The following is a 15288-nucleotide window of genomic DNA, read 5'->3' as shown; positions in this document are numbered from 1 at the left end:
TTCTCTGTTTAACTCTATTGTAAATACTACATGATTTCAGGAATTATGTATTCCATAAGTAAGAAATTTTCAGAGAATTAAAAGATTTAATGTAATAATGGGAGGATTAACGACAACTGCGTTTCTATTTCTGTAGCCTAGTGCCTTCCATTGGCCCCTTTAATAGCCCATATAATATCCCCCATCTTCTCCAGGCGGCCTAGTTCCAATTCTAGAATTTATGTCCTACTCTCCCAGCGTATACCCTCTTTCGTTCGGAATGTAATGTATTTTTCTCTACGTTAAATGATACCCACAACATCCGTTTTGGTATTAAAATGTGTTCATTCAAATTGAATTTCCATTCAGTTTCCTCGTTCCGTTATTTGACGAAATTTTTTGAGATACTAATTCCAAATACTGGAAACAATTAAAAAATTAAAATTTATTATCTTTTGTTAGTCGTTTCTAATAACTAAAGCTTTGTCTCATGTGTTATTTATCCTAAAATTTCAATAGCTGAAGCTTTTTTTGGGCATTCCTCTCACTGAATCTCTCGTTTCCAAAGTCTAAACTCCTTTATTTTAAATTACAACTCTGAAATTTCCTTTCGGTTATCGTAGGCAAGTGGTTGAAGCCCCATTATTAATTCATCCCCGAATCGAGCAATCACATCCAATTCTCCTTTACCCTTCTTCCTTCCCTTTCCCTGACTCTATCCCCCGACACGCCCCTCCTCCTTCCCACCCAGTTGTTGCCTCCCTTTCCCTCCCAACTTTGGGCCCCTTCCCTTCTTTCTCCGCCTTACCACAACCTTCCCCCACCGCCATTCCCATCTGCCCTCCTATCCACCTCTTTCCCCCCACGCCCAGCGGCAGAAACGATACCCGGGGGCATATTTCCGTCCCTGCCGCCTCTTTCTCTCCCGGCCAACTTTTGCGGGTCCCCGCGAGCGGAAATGATTTATCTCCGCCCAGCGGCTGCCACTGCAACTACTGCGAAGACGCACGCCAGCCAATCGGACGTCGCCGAATAATCGGGTTTAGCCGCGTTGACATCGTTAGCTGTGGTGGTAGCGTTCGTTTTCCTATGGATATTTCCTCCTATCTCACCCCCTCCTTCCTGCCCCAATCCTCCCCGTTTCCCCCGTGATAATTGTCTTTTTTTCCTCCTACCTTCCGTATCTCTGTCTCCCTCCTCCCGTCCATCTCCCTCGCCCACATTCACCCGCACCCACCCTTTCTCCCCGCGGTGAGACGCAAAGCGGTGATCGACAAAACGGGAAGAGGGACGACTATTCGTGCCAAAATCAGCTTCAAACTGAGTTAATGCCTCCTTCCTCTGGGTCTGGATGCGGCAGGCAAAGCTATTTCCCGAGGAGGGATCAGCGGCGCTATCTAATTCCGAATGCAAGCGTTTCTCGGGCTCGCGCCTGCTGGAGAATGAAGTAACGGCGTCATAATAAGCTGAATGAAGAGAAACCTTTGCGATATAGCCCTCATGGAGGTAATGAAGGCGGGACGAATTTTGATTGGATATAAGGACACAATTTTATAGAGATATGGAGGAAGAGCAATCATGACTTTATTTCGGCAATGTTATTATTCCATTATTAGGTGGTATCCAGACTTTTGAATTTATATTGTTTTGTCCTAACTCATCATTTGTCATTAACTTTGGCAGTCTAGGCCTTTTGCCTTTGGGTTATATTTGTAAGCTAAGACCTGAATGCATATAAATACTAATTTTTATACGGGTGAAACTACATGTTTTTAAGTAAATTTTATTTATTTTTCCTTAAAAAATTTCTCGGAAAGAATTATGAATATTCTCTATAATTCACTGAAGGAAACAAAGGGAAAATGAATTTTATTTTTGCCAAAGCTTTAATTGTAATTCAAGTAAAGTGTACTTTAATCCTGTTGTTGTATTAATATTTCAATTTAACTTTCATAAAATACATTCGTAATTTAAGGGGACGTGTTAGTCCAGGGATAGAGCTGTGAATCTGAGGACCTGGGTTCGATACTCGGTCACCCCACATTGTACATCCTCAGCTGCAACCGAACCATGTAATTTGTGGGTGCCAGAACGTCCTGGAACACCAAAGGTGGTACAGGGAAAGGATCTGAACCCCCTACCCTGATGTGTGAATTTCACACACCGTTTGCTTTAGTATTGGGTGAATTCTAGTGATATACACGTACACCATAGCGGCCTTCGGGTTGATTTCCCAAATTTGATAAATACAACTACTCTCGTCCTATTACACGTCTCGTACATGTCGTTCATTGTTCATTGAAAAATATTATAGATCATTCATTGGCGAAATAATTTTTATTGCCAAATTATTTCAATCCATATTCTATTTTTTTTATTTTATTTGTCTCGTTAATAATATCTATAAACATTCAAATCTATACCGTTTGATTGTATTTCTTCTATATCTTAATTAACTCTGCATATTATTAAGTGTATGGGAAATCGTAGGTTCGAAATACATATGTTATTATATAGACACAGAAGGATATAGTAAAATCTCAGCGTCTACCAGGCTAAACCATAAGAGTATTCTCTGGCACCGGGCCACAAATATATATCCATCTGTTAGCAATCCTAAGGAAATATATCAAAATGTATTTAATAAGCTCCGGAAGTAAACTCAATGAACACTGTAGACCTTAAAGAGAAAAACTGCTCAATATAGTTTCCTAAAATATAATTTTTTTTATAAATAGCTCTTGACTGTAGTCGTAAATTTTTTTCCATCCATGTTGATCGATATTTTTATTAAGTACTATTTCCCTCTGTGGTAACATTTACCCGGGGAAAATAAGCACGGAGGAAGAAGTGGGTCAATTTTTTGTTATCCAGCAATGCCATTTTTATAGTGATTCAAGGGTTCGATCTTTGTCATCAGTCGTAAGTCCTCATCCATCACCAACGCAAAAATGACGCGAAAGCCTAAGCATTTCAAAGAGCAAGCTTTAATTTGAAAAAAAAACATTTTCAGCGTATTTCAAACGGGATTGAATCTGTGGGAGAAATCCCCGCTCATCAAATTTTCCCGGCGCTTTAAAAAAAATGTTTTCTTACACACAAACGATGCAACCTAACTGCTTTCGTGGGAGCATTCGATCAAAATGGATTCTTTTTTTTATAAATCACTTGGCTGGAATCGGTTCCGGAGTAATTTGAGCCTCAAGCTCTCTACGGGTAAGCAGGTGCGCCGTGTCAATTCGGAATATGGTTTGGTATCCCCGACGGAGGGATTTCAACCCGGACCTCGAGCACGGGAAACCTAGGCCGCCGTTCAGGCCGCTCCAAAAACCTCTGTCTCCTCCGCCTTCGCCCGTTTCCGATATTCACACGCTACGCGCACCAATCCGCGCCGCGTGAAATGACGGGTTCGGGCACAGCTGAATCCGAGTGCAGCAGTGCCGGCTAGAAAGAGAGGGAGAGGTGGTGTGCGCGCGGGAACTTAGCACCGCTCCGGTGGCGCGGAACTACCACCGATACCCACCTCCTCCTCACTCCTTCCTCCCCCACCCGCCCCGTGGACACCGCGCCGATGCACCCACCCGCACGCCCACCCCCTCGCTGCCTTCACACTCGCCTTCCCCTTCACCCGCCCATACCCGCCGTCCTTCCCAGGTCGTCCCAGATATCGTACGTCTCCGCCCGCGTCACTACCGCTCTACCGGGGCCGCCATGGTGTGCATGGGGACAGACGGCGGTGGAGGGCGGTGGTGGCGGGGCTCCCACTTGACAAATCGCGCACGCATAAGCCGGGGTAAGATTAATGGCGCGCGGTGCACGGGGGCGTGAGTGCGAACGAGAGTAACGGGAGTCGGGATCGAATTGGAAATTTGAAGAGATAATGGTTGGTGGGGTGGGGGAAGGGGGGAACGCGCCTGCAAGCAGTGCCCGCAGGTTCTGCTTGACGTCGTCCAGAGTTCTGTTTGCGGATGCTCTCTCTCTATCTATCTATTTATCTCCTACCATCCCCTCGCGACGGTTCTTCGGGGTTGAAAAGGCCGAGAGGGCGTGTGACGGACGTGAAGGGGTCGCGGGGGTGGTTGAGGGTCGTCGGGAGGCGAGAGAAGATCACCGGTGGAATGCAGGCGAGCGTGAACGCTTCAATCGTTGGTTCGATTTACGCATTTTCCGTGACAAGGCGTTTTCCAGGCCTGGGTTGTGAACGAGAGAAAATATTTAGCGCCGAATGACAATTGTATTGAAAAATTAAGAATGGGTATACACATTTTAAAAAAGGTGGGGGGAACAGTTTTTTTTGCGGCTTAATATATATCTTTCAATCCGAGAAGGGAAATAAGATTATATAGAAATAAATACCGAACTCTTAGAATTGATTCCTTTTTTCCGCGAGAAATGTATAAAAGATACTTGCTACTTAAAATTCCCAGCTCCGAACCGTACTTCACTTAAGTCCCTTTGCCAGTCCCCATCCATTTCCATTGGAGCTTGAAACCCTTGCTGGCTGAGTGGCTATCAGGATATACGTTGGGATACATTTTACTCCGGCACTTATTCGGCCACGTGTTTTCTCGGATTGGGGAAATTCACGTTCGTCCTCCTAATATTGTATATGATAAGCTATCCCATTTTCATGGTCAGTTACTTTATCCAAATATTACAAATTGTCATCCATTTCTCAATAATACGTGATTTCTTTCACACTCTTGATCAACTCTGAGCCATTCGAATGAAATATTCCTCTGTTATTTATCTGTTGCGTCCTATTCAAATCAAAATATCTTTGTAGATTCAGTAAGTCGTTGAAATATTCAATAATTATGTAAAGGGTTAACTTTCACAGAGTCTAATTCGTTACATATTTAAAAAATAATTCGATTGATCATTATATACGTTTCTGTTGGACTTGGAAGCTCCTGCGAGGTTTCTGAATTTCAGAGTGCACTTAGGAAGATTGGATAGTATCTAGGTACAAGTAGCTCGCTTATATACTAGCTTATGTCTTTTCTACTGCTGCAGCACTTTGAATTTTTGACAAATTGACCTTTAACGTATCAGCAATAAAAATTCATTTCTTGTATCCCTTTTGGAATCTTTTTTCGTCTAATTTTTTACTAATCCCCCACTTATGACTCTCGAAACTGAGGTCATGTGCGCCTATCGCCGTGTGCATAAGCAACTTTACACAAGGAAGATGCTTGTTCTACTCTTCAGTCTCGGTGTAGCCATAATTTTTGTCACTAATTTTCTTTCCTAACCTCTCATCTATTGATGTGATTCACTCTCCTACTACTCCAAAGACAGATTACCGACAAGCATTTCACCCCACTCAACCTGATGCTCAATTAATGGTTTTACCCGCTGATGCAGGTAAAAGTACAAATTGAAAATTAAAAAAAAATTATGATATGCATTGTTAATTAAATCATTGAATTTTTTTCGTTTATTTTTTTACTATATGAATAAGCTAAGGCATTTTTAATCCAAAACACTTGTTTAGAATAAAAACTGTTCATTGTAAGGCATACCATCCCAATTTCACTACGGCGATAGCTTTTTTAAGATAAATAGCAAACTATATAGTTCAATATAAATAAGAGTAGGGTCTAGAGATACATATTTATGTACTTGCATTTTCACTTTGATGGTGAAAACTAGTCATCGGTTTCTTCTCCAAATTTCAAGCGTAAATCAATGTGGGTCGATATATTTTAATTTCCAATAATGTATTTTTATTCTCCATGCCAATTAAGGTGAGAAGTTGCTCCCGTAGATGGAGGCTTAATACGGTACCGAAAATCTCCGTATAAGAGATGCATGTTGTTTCCAAGGCCAAATACCTTACGTGCAGTACTTTATTACCAGCGTGCGATTCGATTGAAAGATTATTTCAAGATTTAGCAGTTGCTAATTGGGAAATAATGTATGATTAATGGTTGATTCTCAAAGAAAGATAGTCCGTCTGTCTTCTATCTTTTCGTGGTAAGTTTTTTAGATCCTCCTATATACCGTAACATTATTAGTCGAACCAAGCGTATACAATGGATTGCATTGACTCTAATATTGAAAAATTTTGGAGTAATTTATAGCTCAGGTTTCAATAGAGCAGCTTCCTACTATTTTATTATTAAGGCCCAGCTGCTTTAATTCCATGAATTCATCTTGGTCATAAAGGATTCGCAAGTCCACATGTTGACATTAGACTGTGTCCCGCTACAGGATGTTACTGATAGCTTTTGCATTTATTAAAAATATATGGTTTTTAGAATGAAATTCCGTTTTGGAAATAGCTCAAAATTAATACATAATTTAGGAGCACTCCGCGGAGAAAAATCTACTGGAAATTTAAAACATTTTCTTACGAAAAATGTTGTCCCGTGAAAAGGTGTTAAACAAGTTCCCGAAAACTATCTCATCCTACATATTGGCTTTCTTAGACAATCCTAATTTTAAAATATATTAAATTTCAAGCCGAGGTACGGCCATGAAAGATCCAGGGAGGATATTTTTGGAGGCTCATTTTTTTATCCGCCCGGTGAATGGGTAACATGAAATCGAGATTTTTTTCGTTGCCTGGATTCTTTGAAAATAATGCGTTATTGTAATATATTGTAGGGATTTTAAGAACATCTTTTGTCTTGTGCAATAACTAGATTACTCATCCCTCATCCGAGAGGAACATTCTATTAAGAAACATTCTTTTGTGATTAAAATTTGGACTCACATTTGTAATTATGAGAGGTTTAATGCTAAATATCAAGTACAATTTGACAAATTTTGGGTAGGAGATCGAGGAAATGGTGAAATATGGGTTATAACCTGAAGCCTAGACGATTGCACTCGGCGAACAAAATAATCTTGGGAACAAACTGGGTCACTCGATGGATTTCCTTCTTCCAGGTACTAGCGCGGTTGCCTCCCGCTTACGTTGACACTCACGGACGCGGAGTAGCTGCTGAAAACCCAATTTTCATTTAATGAGCATTTATCATCAAGTTTATTAGGGCTGGGAGTATTTGATAATATTTTATGAGCTAGAATAGGATGAACGTATCAAATAACTGAAACCCAGAGCAGCGGGGAAATATTAGCTTCAAGGCCTCTTGAGTAAGTTACCAGTAAGCGTAAACTAAATGAAAATAAAATAAGTACTTAGTCCTAGAAATACATTCATAATTTTTGCAAAACCGTGGCATGTCATCTGATTATATAATTAAAATTATCAATTACGTTTTAGTTTATATTTTTGAATATTCCAATGAAGCACTCCATACTACGAGCTCCATACATTTTTATATTATAGTTCATTACACTTAGTTTGTAATTCATATTCAGAATTTGCCATTTATCGTCACTACCGAATAATTTCTCAGAACATTTATATATAGTTTTGGATTATATTGGATTTATGCGTGGAAAACGTCTTAGAACGAATTTATTTTACCTTCAAGGACGTTTAAACAAAATGAAAGCCTGAGCCAATTCTTTATGCAAAATTCTTGATATTAGTTCAAATTCCAATTATTTAGAAAAAAATATCATATTTTTACTTAAAGTTTCCATCTGTCGTAAAGCCAATAATCCACTCAGATAAATAATAATGGATTTTAGCATTTAGATCAATATTATTACCTATTGAACATAAAATTATTGAAAACATTCATTTGATAACCTCCTACTTTTAGCATATTAGGGAATACATTTTATAATTATTCTTCCTTAAAATTCTCTGCGAAGTATTCACAAATTAATGTTATTTATGAATCCTCTATAAAGTATTGACTATTTGTACAATTCAGAAAGTATTGGCATTGTTTATTACGGCTTAACTATGCATTTTTAAGTGATATACATAGTTAAACACTTTTCACCATTCAGGACAATACAATACCAGTCTATCATCTGTAACGAACAGAATTTTTAATAAACGACGATGAATCAATGATATTTTCTATTCGTTTAATCAGCATGTATTTTTAATAAGGATATATAAAGTTTCCAGAAAAAATTCCTCCGTCCCTTCCTCTATAGGAAATATATTTCTAAGCTGTTTTATACAGGTATAATCCGTGGGCATTTTAGTGTATTCATGCCTATGTTATCTCTAAACTGGCTGTCAGTTTATTTTTCAATTGCAATTGTAGAATGGCGTGCGAACGGAGCCTCTACCGAAATACATTTTGTATTAAGCAAGATGTGCTAATTGGTTTTCCCCTCTACAGAAATACATTTAGTATTATACAAGATGTCCTATTTTGTTCCCGCTTTAACGGAAAAATTTTGTGCAACGACAGCGACGTCGTAAAACTAACGAAAACATCAAGGACGGGCTAAGGCAAAGAAGACGCTCTCGTTTCATTCCCACGGATCTAGCAGAATCCACATAAACTTCCTCCGGGCTGAGGTAACACAAGCGGTGAAGCCATTTCTTAGGGCAATAAACAGACGTAAGATATTGCGGAATAGGAAAAAAAGGTCTAAGACTTGAGAAACGAAAAATTATTCCAGAACATTGCGTGGGAAATGAATTTTGAGAGAAATAATATATGCAGGAATAAGCATTTCTTTGAGGAAGCGCTGCATAAAGATACGTCATTGATATCTCAATATATCTGCCTCGATCACTAACTTATCGCATTTTATTTTTAAATGAGTAAAATGAAACACTTTTGGTAGATACAAAGAGAGGATAATATGATATGATTTGATTTTTTGGATTCATCGAGTCCCTTATGAAAACACCACCACCTATTCTATACATATATTAATTCTATATTTTAAGCTGAGATTTAAAATTTTTCGTTTCAATTAAACGTATTTTACCGCTTACCATATTTTTTTAACTACCACAAGGATGGTCTGAGGCCTAGTCTTTTTACTCGTTCATTAAAGACTTCCTTCCATAGGCAGTAATAGGAATCGTATCACGGGGCATGAATAAAACCGTGTTTTTTTTATTATTTGTAACTTCTTATTAAGCAGCAAAAATAAATATGCTGGTGTGCGTTGCATTTGAATTGATTTTGTTCACTAAAATGTTAGAGATTTATGTATATGTATTTTTATTTATTTCATCAGTACATAGTTATATATATATATATATATATATATATATATATATATATATATATATATATATATATATATATATATATATATATATGTATTTTTCAAGTTTTTTATATCTAAAATACTTCAAACTATAAATGCCGCCGCGTGGATGTAAAGAGATGAAAATTTAACTAAAATGCTCTAAACAATCGTCTCAGATACATATTTTTCCTGTTCTTCAGCCAAATGAATTCTACCTATCAGAGCATTTTGAGGGATAAACAACCCTTAGTAGCGACTATGATAACAGAAGGAACAAGTTCGATTCAAATTAGGGATGACAATATTTGCGCCTGTATTCCCATTTATGGCGCCATTTTAACCAATTCTGTAAACAGAAAACGAAACCGAAAACCGCATTCCAACCAAATCGTGGGATTCAAGGAGGAATAAATTTCCACGGTCAAACGGTATTTTTTTCCATTTTGTGCGATCGATTAGCTTGCGCTTTGTTGTGGGTCATTTTGAGTCGACCAAGCGTTTCGAAGTTGAATTCAATTCTTGCTTGATTGCTCCCTCAGTCGTATTTTTTTGGGTAGTCAGCACTTTAGTTGAACAACGGACGATCCTAACGAGGCATACCATACCGATTACGATCCAACTCTTCCAGTTTTGGGTATTTATCCATCGACAAACTTATGCGCAGAAGCTATTTTTTTATCGAAAATTAATTCACCTATGTCATTTTTTGCCTATAATCATCATAGATTGCAAACATGCCATTTCATTGATTTAACCGGAGGGCCTAGATACCACGATATATTCACAGTAATGCTGATTTCAAGCAAAGAATTTCTTTATTGGGACAAATATTAAATATTTAAAGGAATAGGTCATTTTTTATTCAATTATTCATGGAAATTACGATAGTTGGTCCCATCGTATATTTTACTCTATAGATATAGTGAAAGAAAAGTAGCCTACCGTAAGGATATCTAAAAAATACATATTTAATTTGAAATTTCTTTTACAATTAACAAAAAAATCATCACTAAAATTAAGCTATACTATACGATTGGTGACGATAAGATACATCTAATGGTTTATGATTAATGCTTTCAAATCTCGTCTTCTGAAATCTTGGATGAAACCATCACCTGTTAGTTATATCCGTGCGCCATTTATTTATACGTAAGTGCACTAATTTTTATTTCATCACCTCATTGAGAATATTATTACGATTATATTAGGAGTTAAGATACCCTAGTTTGGTCGAAAACATCAGTTAAACGAAATATTACATTTGGTCAACCCTCCTGCGGCTTGAAACTACATCATTTTGTAGATGCTTTAGCATAGTTTTAAAATATATTTCCCATTTAAACAGACTTAATATAAATACTGTTCCATATTACTCAAAATGCGATTATATTATATCATTAACTATTATTTTGAATTAAAACCGATTTAATGATTGTTAGGTAATCCTATAAATTAATTGTTTTGTTTCTCTGAGAACAATCTCAATTAAAACCAAAGTATTAAAAATGAATTCATTTATTTTTATCTATTATTCGAATAATGATTGACTGCTAAAAAAAACTAAAATAGCATGATTGAAACATAATTTTTTAAATTAACCAGAGTTCGGATTTTGTAAACTAAATTTTTCAAAGAGTATTTTGGATTGATTTTCGGTTTTTCTAAATTATTCGTTCAATTGTTAATGGCATGTATGGATTTGGAAACACAATAGTCACAGAGAAAAATTATTCGCGCTCGAATTAAATGTATAGTTTTCCTTGAAAACTCCTTTTAATGTCACCTGGCAAATGATATAATGATTCACGACGTGGTGGAAGGGCTTGTGCGTTCCGATGACCCCTAGAGCTGTGCTGGCGATAGTAATAATAATTGCTCCTGGTAGGGTCACGCCAGATAGGTCGAAGGTTAGGACCCGGCCGAAAGGTAGTCCACGCAGCGTAGGCTGAGGAAGAATTACAAAAACCAGGTGATGGAAGATCAAAAGAAGTCAGCGCAAGAAGCTATGAGGAAATGAAGAGATTGGCAGATAATTGAATATCTTGAAGAGCTGCCACAAACTTACTCTCGAATTATTAACCCATGATGATGATGATGTACTTCAAAACAATAATCAGATGCAAAAGGAAACGCTGTAGAATACCGATGAATTTGGAATACTTTCCCTGGTGGTATTTTCTCAATGAAGTGTTACTGAGTATAAAATATTTCATGTTGACATGAAATAATTCTTTATTTTTTTTCTGAAAAATAATAAGGTTTAAAATCTAAGAACTTCAGCTATACGACCGAGTAAATTAATTTAATAAAATAAAAACTCATATAGCCGTTATAAATTAGCTTTACTCGTATCGCACTGAAAACAAAATCTTTGGTTGAAATGGTTTGTGGGAAAAAAAATCCCCGACAGAGACAAACCACAACCTTTGTTTAGGATACCTTGCTTCATAAACCAAGGTATCCTTAACGTAGTCCTTTTAATCTTGCGAATGATCCCAATTCGAGTTGAATGTTTGTGTCAATAGTTGGTCACTGGCGAGGAAGTAAAAATCCCGCAAACTACTAAAGAAGGGAGTTCTGGTTGAGAGTTTGAGGTTGGTCACTGTCGTGGCATTTATTTTCCCACAAACCACCATAACAAAAAATTTTGTTTTCATTACGGGACGAGTGGTGCTACCTTATTACAGCTATAGTAGTTTTCATGTTATTTTAGTAAGAATAAGGTTGTGTGGGCAGTGTTTATATCATCTGGAAACATAAATAAATGTAATTATTTAATTGGGCAAGGAGTTATTTTAGGGCAATTGAGAGTATTTATGTTAAATTTAAACTCACATATCAAAATTCAAAGTGACTCAAATTGTAACTAGTGTCCATCCATTATTTATAATGCAATCTGCAATCATGGATATTGCAATAATGCAATACCCATTATTTATAATGCAATCTGTATGCATTGGGAATCTCAAGGAAAAATCGCAAAAAAGGAGAATAACGGAACGTTTGATATATTTTACAGATGAGACATATGTACGGAAAAAAGCGTTTTATTGTCAGACAATTTTGTTTTTGCCTCTTACCGCAGTTGTTCACAATTTTTAAAGCTAGTTCGTGTATTGAATTATACTAGTATATTTTTATCCCTTCAGCAAAAATACCATCTTTCAAGGATAATCATACTGCTTACATTCACAGATTTTAATGGATGTTGAACTATTGTATATTTTTTAAATATGATCAAAAACATTACACCATCAGGCTACGCGTTTTTTGAGGTAGGCTAAAGTTAAATACGATGAAACATAAAAACTTCAGGAATTTTCTATCTTGGAAAAGTGGCTTTGCGAAACAATTTATTACGATTCGTTCTCTCCCTGGCCGTGGGGATTGTAAAATAGTTCATTTTTAATCCTCGTTATACCAAAGAATTTCTATCATGGCAGCGATTTTGTACTGTATTTTATGTTGGTTTAGTTTTTAACGTATTTGGGTGGTAAACTTGAGTGTTCGTGATTTGTATAATAAGAGGAAGGGTGTTCTTTCTGTTCTATTTCAAGGTTCTGAGACATTTTATTTATTCTTGTCTTGTAATTTCCAGAGTTTGTTGTAACGATGGCACAATTAAAATCTTAATGTGAATCCAATGATGCTCGCTTTCTTTAATTGCTGTCTTTCTTCGGCAGCATTACTCCAGTTAAAACAGCAATTGCCATTAGGAAACTGAAAAAAATCCCCAGTAAAAATTTTGAATTCATTGATCTACACAAAACCGCGCGAGTCGCCGCAAGACCGTGTGGCGGAAGATAAAGTGACACCAAATATAAGTACAAATATGAGTTCACACAGGCATATGACATGGAATAATTTGTTCACATAAGTACGCACCTACATATCTACAGGTATATGTTACATTCAATAACAGCTAAATTCTGTTATGTAAAAAGGACGAACAAGTGGTGGAATCTGTCAGTGACGTGTTTATCACTCTAATTTTACCCCTGTGACCAAATCTACCTGCATACCCTGAAACATTTGGACCTAATTAATTCATTTTGGATGACTTGTATAAATCAATATTTTCCAAAACATTTTGTATACGTGAGACTTCATTTGTATTTATTGCCTCTAAATAATACTTTACCAATTTTAGGGTAATTTACAACGATATCCGACTCCTTTTCTGAGTTGTGTGGTGAGTTTTTTACAAGTAATCGGTCGTTAAGTTAATTATTCCTAGGTGACCCTGTTTTTGGACAGTTCTTCAAATTGAGAACAAATAGATCTACAAATTGGACGAGAAATACATAAAGATACTATATTTTTCATATCTGAGCACAAAGCTTACATGGGTTTGTCACGGTCGTATTTATAAATTTCTCGGTTTACAGTTCTATCGAAACTTAGGCAATTACTGAGGAACCATCAATTTAGTTACTGGATATTTGTAAAAAATTTGAAATTATGTGTTAATTACGACTGATTCGGATAACAAAGCGAAACTTTCTGTGCCATAAGGTAGCCTAACTTCGGAGCTTTGATAAAGATAAGTTCTCGCATCTGAATATTTTCCAGTTTATTTTCATTTTGGAAAATGTGCATTCTTGTGATTTCTTCACTTAAGGAAGGAGTTGGAATTGTAAATATGTGAGTGGAACGTTTATCAGTAGATGCTATGTGTCCAAGAAGTTACCGTTTCCTATCATTCAAAATTTTTAGCAATTTCAAATATAACGTACGGTCTTAAGGCTGTTTCATCTAATTCAGCATGCTGCGGTTCCATATTACTACCATATTGCTTTCAGATGCCTTCTGCATGTTCTATTTTGAGATTTTGTTTTTTAAAAATGCGACATTTCTGCATGAGTTATCCCTTTAAGTTGCTAATAAATAATTTAAATTGATGATTGCTTTTTTTGGTGATCTAAGGGAACCAACTCAGAAAGGTCTTGATAACTTCACGAATTTCCGAAGTTACGGATTAAAGAAGTATTATGAGACATCTTACTCCGGCTTAACCTCCGGCGGATAAGCTAGGTCACATAGCTTAAGACACATTCAATGCATCAAGAATAAATATATACCGGTAGAAATACATAATTATTATATAGTAGCCTACCGTTTAAGCTAGGTTTTCGATTGACACATATTATGAATAGAACTAAATATCCAAACATCCCCTAACTTCTCCCCTGGAGACACCATATATTATTAAAATCTTCCCGCATTGATCCTGCATAGATTCTACTGCAAGTCATTCCGTCCATTATCTCTATACTCTTTTTGCTCTTGCCTAATAATATCCACTATATTCAATTGTCCTTCGCCATGTCAATGTCATGCTATTCATATGCTTTTCCTTCCTAGTTTGAATCTCCCACAGGAACCCTCTCCCTCTTCCTTACAGTCAAAAATGACAAAAACATTGAAATTTATGAATATTTATTGGTCAAATACCTTGAATATCATAATTTTTCGGTTTTTTCTTTTATTTTAATCAACGAAGGCTGAGATGAAGTCTGATTCTATTCGGATAAGTGAACTCATTTCATTTTTGTTTAGCATTCTTAAGTTTGTAACGTCCTGGAATTTTGGTGGGTGAAGTGTTTAAGTACTGACTGGAGGGATTAGGCTCGATTTCCAGTGACTTTGAACACGGCTACTGAGTCAGTTTTCGAGTGTTAGGTCTTCCAGGTAAACACAGTCGCAACGGGGAAACGAACTACGCAACCTATTCTCTGAATTATAAATACCATTTGGCTTGTTATGAGGATATCTCTACCCTTAACTATCAAAATAGCCTTTTAAATTATAACCTCAGTTTTTATGAGAGGCTGGGCATACTTATATCCGTAGTGTATTTCATTAAAATTCTGTCTACCTAATAATCAGCCTGCCAACGGCTTTATTCTCAATTCTTGAACCTATCAAAAGGTTTAGGAATGGATGAAAGAATTTAATTAACACAAATTTTGAATTTGCATAATTATTTTAGTTGTTTTTTAGGAGTAAAACGATATTTATGGCTGACTAAATCCTGAAAAGTAAATGTAAGCATGAAATTGTAGTAATAAATTAATTCTTTGAGTATACAAACTATCTGCTTTCATCAAATATATTTTTAAAACTAGATAGTTGCTATTATTTTCTTAGAGTTATCAATTATGCTGAGTTACTGCAGCAAAATATTTAGTCAGAATATTACCCATTTTCACATAAAAT

At 36.4% G+C, this 15288-nt stretch overlaps 1 protein-coding gene across 1 annotated transcript in view; it reads left to right on the top strand.

Moving 5' to 3' along the window:
* The window catches only part of LOC139698032 (nephrin-like), a 663871-nt gene that overhangs the window by 557461 nt on the left and 91122 nt on the right, over nt 1–15288 (top strand).

The sequence above is a fragment of the Hetaerina americana genome, unplaced genomic scaffold, assembly GCF_022747635.1.
Source record: "Hetaerina americana unplaced genomic scaffold, ioHetAmer1.1.p SCAF_8, whole genome shotgun sequence".
In the NCBI taxonomy this organism is placed as follows: domain Eukaryota; kingdom Metazoa; phylum Arthropoda; class Insecta; order Odonata; family Calopterygidae; genus Hetaerina; species Hetaerina americana.
Note: the sequence above shows the minus strand (reverse complement) of the source record. Positions and strands in the feature narration are given on the sequence as shown.